The following is a 9,730-nucleotide window of genomic DNA, read 5'->3' as shown; positions in this document are numbered from 1 at the left end:
GGGGTGAATCACTTTAAAATGAACACAGAAATCATTCCCTGCTAGGAAAATTGTTTAAAATTATTTGAAGGAGATTTTTTGACTAAGCTACTGCGGTAAGAAATCACTTCAAAATAAGTGCAGGAAGTGTCCATTTCTAGGAAAAGTGTTTGAATTTATTTTAAGGGTCGTTTTAAAATAACCTAAATATTTCAGGAGAGAAATCGACATTTTCTCACAAACAAATCAGTGAGGAATTTTTAGATTAAACTATTAGTGTTAGAAATTATTTCACGATAGATGCAGAAAGCATGATCAACCAGTATAAGTGTTTGAGTTTATTTGAAGGAATGTTAAGACAACCCTTCAAATAACTCAGCCACTTTTCCTACCAGGAAAGATAAAAATTTTGACAGTACTTAATTGTTCAGTGAAATATGTTAGTGGTTTAAACAAATGTAATTTAAAAAATTCTCCTCTGCTCTAAAGAGTAGAAAATCTAATTTTGTTTAAAAAATTGTTTCAACAAAAAAGTGTTTACCTACTAGTCAATTATAAACTTAGGATGTTATTATGGAGCCACTCATATTTAATCGCTGTGACCATTAACAATTTTTAAAAATAGTTAATATTTAATAAGCCATAATTATGTATTACTTTTACATGTATTATAGAGAAATTTGTATAGAATATTTGAGTATTGTTAATCCTTAAGAAAATATCTTTACTCGCACTTATAATGAATGAACAATTTTTTGTACTTGCTTGCCAATATAAGTGATAATTGGTCAAAAAAATGTACCCTATTTAAACAAATTTTGAACGATTGCAAAAATTTCAAACAAAATAGGACTCTTGAATTTTGGAGCGGAACTATTTTTTATGGTCGAGAAACTTTGAGCTTTTGTTTCTCTAAACTGTAAAAACACACGATTTTTTTACTTCATGCTCAAATTAGGCAAATTTTAAACATTAGATATAAAGATTGATATTTTTAATTTTTTTAAATTTTATGAAATAAAAATAGTTGAAATATGGACTATTTTTCATTTAAAAATATCTGCTAAAATATTAATAAGGTTGAAAAACCTTTTGACCATATTATTTAGTACCTTATACACTATGAAATTTCAAATAACTAAGTATATCAGTGACTTACTTTTTTCTTTTCAAATGGAATGCTCTAACTGTAAGATTGGCTACAAAAGCAAAGACAATTAAAACTTTCCAGTTTGATTAGTTATATTCTTGTGATTTCTTTAAATAGTGAATATTCCCAAGAATAAAGTAATTTCTGGATAGTTTTAGAATAAAAGAAGTGGATCTTAACTCTAAAGGTATCTCCGTCGTCCCAATGGTGAACTTCAGGATGATTTGAGGCTCAGTTCTCACCATCTGATGTTCATTAGAGAATCAGAACATTGCGGAAAAGCATAAGTGGACGGCTAAATTGCAGTTGTGCTACATTTGCGAACTAAGGATTCCCTGACTGTCCAATTATCGAATCAGCCAACATGTTTTGTTTTTTTTGGTTCCACTTAAAGCCTGCGGCATGATAACAAAAGGAAAACGCATATGCTGCGTTTTCAGTAAAATTGATCAAACGGAAAGAGTCGACTTAAAAATTCGAATTCAACCGTATATTATCTGCAGTAGTCGCCAGTTAGTACTCACTCGTCAGCCATCATAGAAGATTGCCATTGAAATTAAGAGGCGACTGGCAATCAACAAAAAACCATTAAAAAATAAGTGAAATCAAAATAAGCCACCTTAGAATGCGTTTAATGGAATTTCTTTCAGATTCATACTTAAAGGCTATGCTTAGTTTCCCAAAACTATATAATTGTGATCATTCATAACTTCTACAAAAGTTAAAAGCCATTTTTACAATTAAGCTTTACACAGTAAAATTTTACATAAAGCACATAAAGATTAAAAGACAATCGATAAATCATGGAGTTTTTAAAATTATATTACACTGGTATCAAATATCATTAAATTGGGTTATGTAGAGTATTCTTGCATATAATTTAATCTCATCCAGTTGATTTTAATCTGAAGAAATTATTTTCACTTTGTATAGAATTTTATTTGAAACAATTTCACTATGTAGAGTTTATAAACATTTCTTTTAAATTTATATATAGTGTGAACTTTTACATATAATATTCATTTGTTGTATACAAAAAATGTATAAAACAAATGAATATTATATATAATACTTTACACTATATACAAACTATCCATAATATTTCCCCCTGGGTAAACAGTGCATAAACTCTCAAAATATGTGATTTTTTTAGTTAATGCATTGTTTAAATTTTCAAAATTTTTATATTTAAACTTCCATAACAAGCAAAAACAACAAAAAATATGTTTTTTAACAATTATTTTTAAACTCTAATTAACATACAATATATAAGTAAAATAAAAACATTTTTTGTATTTTAACCAATAGATGATTATTAAAAAAGTATTTTTTAAATGTTTGAACAATTTGTTTAAGAACGCAAGATGCGGAAAGCCTAAAAGGGGCCCTACGGAATTTTTTTTACCAGTTCTGTCACATTTCAAATATGTAAAAATGTGGTGATGGACATGTGAAAAAGTTAAGCACTGGCTACTTTATTACAAAAAAGGTATGTCTGACTTTAATTTTTTAAACAATATCTGTTCCGTGGCTTCAATATATTATTTGAGATGTGCCATTCAAACAAAAATGGTTAAATCAGTCAATAGTAATTTCAATAAATTAAGCTAAAATTGCTAAGAAAATAAAGAATCAAAAGAAATATGTTAGTACGCACTAAGAAATTAAATGTGCTGTAAGCCCTTTAAAAAGACAAAAACTATCTAGAAACATCGAATAAACTTTGAAGGACACACAAATTGAAATCTATTTAAAACACACCGATATAGAATTTCAAAGTTGCGCCCTTCTGTTTGAGGACGCTTAGAAGGGTTAACCCCTAATGATTAAATTACTACGTTGGACCTGTTTTGTTTCCATTTTCCACTGAAGACGTTTAAAATAAACACTAAATAGCATAATAGAGGTACTTAAGTTAGGTCCGATTTCAAGGTGAATTTCGTGCTGGTGTCGTTTTAAAATAATTCCACGTCCCAGGAGTTTTTGAAATTAAGTCTCGATTACTCGGACATTAAATCGTGCAGTCAGATGACTACTTCGGTCGAGACTTGGGTATCACATGGTCGTTATGATCCCTGATCGTCACGGTACCCGTGTGCAAATAATAAAAAAACATCCACATCATAATCGTCGGATTATGCGCAATAACTCCTTGGGCGATACCGAGAATCCCCTGCACACTCGTAATTATGATGAGCAAACGAATTGCGAAGTGGCGCAGCACGGCGCCCGACCCGCACCGCAACAGTGACAACGCTATTCAAGATCCACCCTACTCTAGTCGCCGCTAATACTCCCCTAAGCACTAAGGAGTCCTCGAGATACCTTTTATTTTGATGTTAAAAGAAGTACCCTGATTACGTATATATATTAGTTATTTTTTCAAAATGCTAGTCGGTTTTTGATTAAACAATTTGTTTTTAATAATGTCATTATTTATTAAAAAAAGACATTTATAAAATGATTTTTAATATGTCTGAGATAACTTGATTGTTTTTTTTTCAATATTTTCGTAAATGAAACCATTTCCAAATGAAAATAGCTCTCCGTGAATTGTTGTTAAAAAATATGTATCTTTAGCAAGAAATCGAATTGGAGACAGGTTACGGCACGTTTACAATTTCACAATATAACCTTGCCATTGTTTCTTTAGAGTTCAGAATGTTTCAACATCGCGTCAGTTTATTAAACATTTATATTTTTCACCTTTTTTATTATTTCAAGATTTTTTGAATTAAGATATACAGTCCCGACTTACACTATTGCATTTTGAAAAATATATCGGTTAATAGAATTAGCCATTTTCTACTAGTCTTTGGTAGTTGACTTTTTACTAATCAGATCTGTCCAATTTTACCATTATTCAGTTAAATTTTACCAATTTCGGTTTAAAGTGACCTCAAAGTATCTTGAACATAAAGAAAAAGGCTATGAGATAAAAATAGCCTCCTTTAGGCGCTCAATTCCTTACTCATTCAAGCTGATGCCTAATCAAGGCAAATAATTTTTACAAAGTTTTCTAAGTAATTACATTTTTATGTCGAAAATAAGAAAAATATTCACCGAAAATTCATTGGAAAATTAAAAACAGAACTCTGTTGAAATGTAGCATGCGAGGAGAAGGTTGTAAAAAATCTTTTTCTTAAATTTGTTCAAACAATCAGAAGGCAATGCTTTTAAATGAGGAAAATGCTATTTCACGCTTTCTATTTCTTAACATGGCCTTATGATAATTTTAATAGAGTTAAAAATGTTACACCATGTGTCGCTTTATTCAGATTTTTAGAAAATCGACACAAGGTTCATACGAAAACAAATAAATAGAAAACAAATTCCTACCAAAAAATAATCTAAAAATTCGTTATTAACTTTTATTATAATAGGAAATTTTAAATTTTCAAAATGTATTTCTTAGAAAATACAAAAGATAAAATAAAATTTTATTTAAGAAACTATTTATCCTAAATAATATCTTCAAATTTGCTAAAAACTACTTTACGATAGGACGTTTACAAATTTATGAAATTTGTAATATTTTCGAATAATGAATTTAGTTATTTGGGAATTGATGAAAATAAATATTTAAAAATCGTAATAATATGTATTTATTGAAATGATACATTTTTTATGGTAAGCTGCGAATTAAAGCAATTATAAAAAATATAATTTTTAATTTTGTCTTGTGACATCTGAGTGTGGAGTCCCAGACCCGAGATATAGAAATTGATGTAGTTTACATAGCTTATTTTCAAGGGTCACAATAGTGCTCTTTCATTGTTTTGAATAAAGGTAAACATGTCCGCAATCACTTTCAATGTGTTCAATTTTTCTGTTTGTCACTTTTCCCATGTCTATACAATTTTTTTAAATTAAAATATGCACAGCTCTATTCTCTAAATTTGATTTACTTAAAATTTTTACTAATTTCAATGAATGACTGATTTCTGGTTATGAAACAGTCATTATTTTACTATTGAGTCAGTAAAACTGACTTATTTGTCAGTGAAAACGAGAGCGGGTGCTAATCTGAAAAATTGCACCCGCTTCCAGCGAAATCGCGGTAAAATTTCAGCCATAACCACGTCTCACAACCGTGAGATAAGTGGTTAAAAGAGGTGGTGTATTACGCTAATCAATCAGTGGCCTTACAGTATCCACTTAGTAAATATTTATACTTGCAGAATTAGTACTTTTCTACGTTCTATTAAATAAACAGATGTTATTAATTAATATCTCGATCTATTTAAAGAAATCATGGCTAACCCAAAAAGTACTACAATAAAAACTTTACCGTAGAAAAAGAGTAATCGAATGATAAAAGAGTACCAATTTTTTGCATATTCTAGTAATTTCTTTTTTTTAAGAAAAAAGAGTAACATTTATAAATAAGTGAAAATATTTTCATAAGGAATAGCTCTTATTTTTTTAAAGTCATTCAGTGACATAGTGGTACATATATTACTTACACCTGCATACATAAATCTATACATACATGCAAGCGTACATAAAGCTATATATAACAGAGGGCTTTCATTAAAATTTAACAGTCGTAATTTACGAAATTCTAAAGAAGCCGATGACATTTATCAAGTCAAAATGAAATTGTCTATTATTATTTGTATCTTTTTGGCGTTCTATGATTCTATTGGTAAGTACAATATTTCATTATTGTTAAAAAAAAGTTATTTTTAGACATTTTTTTATCACATTTGAATATCCTTTGTACTGTATCTTTGTTCCAAATTCTCTACAGCATCTTTAAAATTGATTATATTACATCAATGAATTCTTTTTTAGTTTTGCATTAGGGTTACATTTTTGTTTGTTTAAAAACATGATATTCAGAAGTTCAACCATAAGTTGAAGGCTGATGCCCTCCTCAGTATGAAAGACAAACTAAACATTACTCTACCAGTACTAGATTTTCTCTATAATATCCCTTCATTGAACAGAGTTGGGTGGGACTGAAGTTATCACTGGACTCTCCATTTCACGACAACTGGTTTAATTATTTTGAACTCACCATCTTACGACGACGGGCTAATTATTTTTAAACGATCTGTACTTGCAAACTACATTTTTTCGAATCAAATTGGTAGTTGACCGTTTAATTCAAACAATAAATAATACAAAAATAAAGTAGCCTTGGAATGAATTGAAACTTTGTTGGACAAAAGAATGCAATGCACGTAAAGGAAGCTGGATATTTCATGTTTACCTGCAACAAAGAAAACCACATGGTTGTCAAGGAGTCGTTCAAATTATGAATGAGAGAGTAAAACTTGGCATGTTCTGGAGATCTTTATCTCACCACGCACTTCACTTAGTCCGTGACTGATAACGAAAAACCGGATTCACCCGAGATCGAGTTAAACAAAAATGAATAAAATTATAATAAGTCTGTTTCATAGGGTCCTAAAAAAGCCCCATAAGTAAAAATTTGTGTTCCGCGAATTTTTTGCGCTAATTATAACTTGCTTTACATTATGAGAAAATACAAACGGTTTTCAATACACGAAATGCTACTCTCTAAATTTGAATTAGTGAAAAATTCACTGATTAAAATTTTAATTAGACATTTCACCCATTATTCAGTGATTTCTGATTTATTAGCTAATCAGTTTAGTAACACCAGAGTAAATCATGTGAAGCATAACCTCTACATTTTTAAGTTAAGCGTTGTTGTTACTTTGTTACGTAAGTAGCAAGAAGAATGCGTTAATGAAATAAATTTTTTCATTTTTGGGGTGTGAGTTTGTAGAATTTACTCCAGGATTAATATACTCTAACTCGTATAGGAAGTACTTAACGGATATGTACAAAACAGTCCGATCTTGAGATTAAAGTAATATGTGAGGTTGTTTGTCATTTAAAAGCATCGGAACTTTTTACCTTTTTTAATATTTGATCATATTTATGTGTTTTAAGTTTTTACTATGATTCTTTGATTGAATGTAAACCAAACTCTCGCTTTCAGTCAAGTATCGGGGGTTGCCTTCAAATGGCCTTGGACTGATTTCGGGGGGACAGAAACGTAAACAGTGAGGGCCGCTTGACTCGTTTCCAATTGAAATATATGTCGATATATATAGTATAATGTCGCAACCGCTCTCGCCCTACTCCCCTAAGAAACTGCAGGGTCAGCAGTTCTCGGAAGGCTGAGAAGGGGGTGACTGAAGGCGAGAGTTTGGTGCACTAAAATATAATTTTATTATGATTGCTAAATTGACATGGTGCAGTGCTGCCAACCCTCTAAAGTGATTACTTCACTGAATCAATATGCAACCTTTCACAGATTGTCAGTGACCCATTTCTAGCTATTTAAATCAGTGGAATTTCACTGCCAATCAGTGAAATTTAACTGATTTAGATTTTGAGAGTACTTATTACTGATAATCAGGTGCCTACAGAAATTGTTTAAACAATTTATTAGAAAGTTTATGTTTTTTTTCAAATTTTTCAACTTAATTTTAAGTTTTCAGTTAGATCAAAGCAGTAATCGAATAAATATAATTAAAATAACTGATTAAATAAATTATCATTATTTATAAGAAAAATTTCAGAATGATGCTAGAAAGTTGTAGCTTTTTCAAAATTTTTCCACTTTTAGTCCACTTTCCAATTGGAGTAAGATAATAATTGATTGAAAATAACAAATTCAATTGTTTACACAATATATTATTTTGAATAATGTTAGAGAATTACGGTTTTTTCTAAAAAAAAAAATACTTTTTGTCTACTTTTCACGCGGATTGTGATCATAATGAATAAATATAACAAAAATAACTGTTTCAAAAAATGATTTTTGTTTTCAACTAATTAAACAAATTTATTATTATTATTTACAAGTTCTTCTCTTATATTAATGATAGACATTTGAGGTTTGTCCTGAAGTTTTTAACATTTTATCTACTTTTTACCTAATGAAATATTAATTAATACAAGTTAACAAATATATTTGTTCAAAAACTTGATATGTTTTATAACTATTTTCTATATTTATGCCAGGAACTTGCGGTTTTTTAAATTATCAGTTTTTTTCCTATTAAGTTGGGAAAAAATAATAAATATAATAATAAACTTAAACAAAAAGGTTTTCAGTTACTACTTCAAGGAAAATTCCATCTAATATGATCTGTTCATCCATATAGAACATTTAAGAATATTTGAAGCATCAGTTTTATTCCAAAAAAACTTGAAAAAATGAATTTCTTTAAAAATAATTCGCTCTATTCTTTTTTTTTTCTATAACTAAGAAGTTAAAGAAAAGTTTAAAAATTCAGAAAATCTCCAACTTTCTATCAATTTTTAGCACTTTGTTAACTGAAATTATTTATTACCTTCCTGAGTGAAAAGTGGACAAAAATTTGAATATTTCAGAAAAAATGCGCAACTTTCTAGCATTATTCAAAGGTAGTATTATTTGAAACAATAAATTTCTTAAACATTTATGTTTATTAACACTTTCCGGCATACATTTTTCAGGGAAACGAGTTTTTATGCAAATTGGTATATATGGATTTTGGGGTCGCTGATTACGAATCTGAACTCATATTTTGAAAATTCAAAATGGCGGGTCTAATATAGCGGCTACCGTTTGGAATTTTTTCTTCTTCTGAAAATTGGTATACGAGGGTTTTTGGTATCACTGATCACGAATCTGAACTCAGATTTAGAAATTCAAAATGTTGGATCCAATATGGCGACTTAAATGTGGTCTGATTTCAGATTCGTGATCCGCGACCTCGAAAACCTCTGTATCTTTAAGATATCGTAAATAAGTCGTATGATCTGACGATGTCTTTACGATATCGTAAAGACACCGAAACGACATGGACATAGGACGTCGTAAAGTCGTCGTAAAGATGTCGTAACGATGTCGTAAAGACGTCACCAAATGTTGTGCCCACTGGCAAGGATATAATGGAAAGTTTTTTCAATAATGAATTTTTTCAACAAAAAAGGCTTTTTCATCTTTGTTTATAAGTATTAACAAATTATTTTAAAAATTTAGACCCTTCGCACAAAAATTTCAATTTTCTATCATCCTGCGACCATGAAATTAAAAAAAAAAACTGTGTAAAATCCAAGAAAAACTACTCTGAAATCGCAAAAAATGATATGAAAGAAGGTGGAAATAGGGTATTCCCACCCTATAAAACAGACTTAAGCGGGTGAGATTTTAATAGATATTAAATAATCTATATCTAATTGAAAGAAGAAATATTGTGTTTCAGCTTAGTTGACCTAATATTGACAATATTGCATTTTTTCTTAAGCCTTTTTTTCAATTGACAATTACGTAGTACACTTCACGGGGCTTCCGAAATCTTTGCATATTATTTTATTTAGCTAATTTATTTGTGTCTGGATTTGAAAGAATGTGCCATGCATTAAATTCAAAAACAACAAATTTCAAGTTATTTTTCCTAACCTAGTTTCTGTTAATTATTTACGTTCAATTTTCGGAAAATGAAAATTAGGCCGGGTTCCGATATTTCCCTTTTTTGAAGCATGTGTCGTTGCCCATTTAATAAGTCTAATCATTATAATTTATGTGTTTTTAATTATCGTTGCAAGCTATCATTTATGTTTTGTGTT

This window comes from Belonocnema kinseyi, chromosome 7 (genome assembly GCF_010883055.1).
Source record: "Belonocnema kinseyi isolate 2016_QV_RU_SX_M_011 chromosome 7, B_treatae_v1, whole genome shotgun sequence".
NCBI lineage: Eukaryota > Metazoa > Arthropoda > Insecta > Hymenoptera > Cynipidae > Belonocnema > Belonocnema kinseyi.
This window is presented reverse-complemented; position numbering follows the sequence as displayed.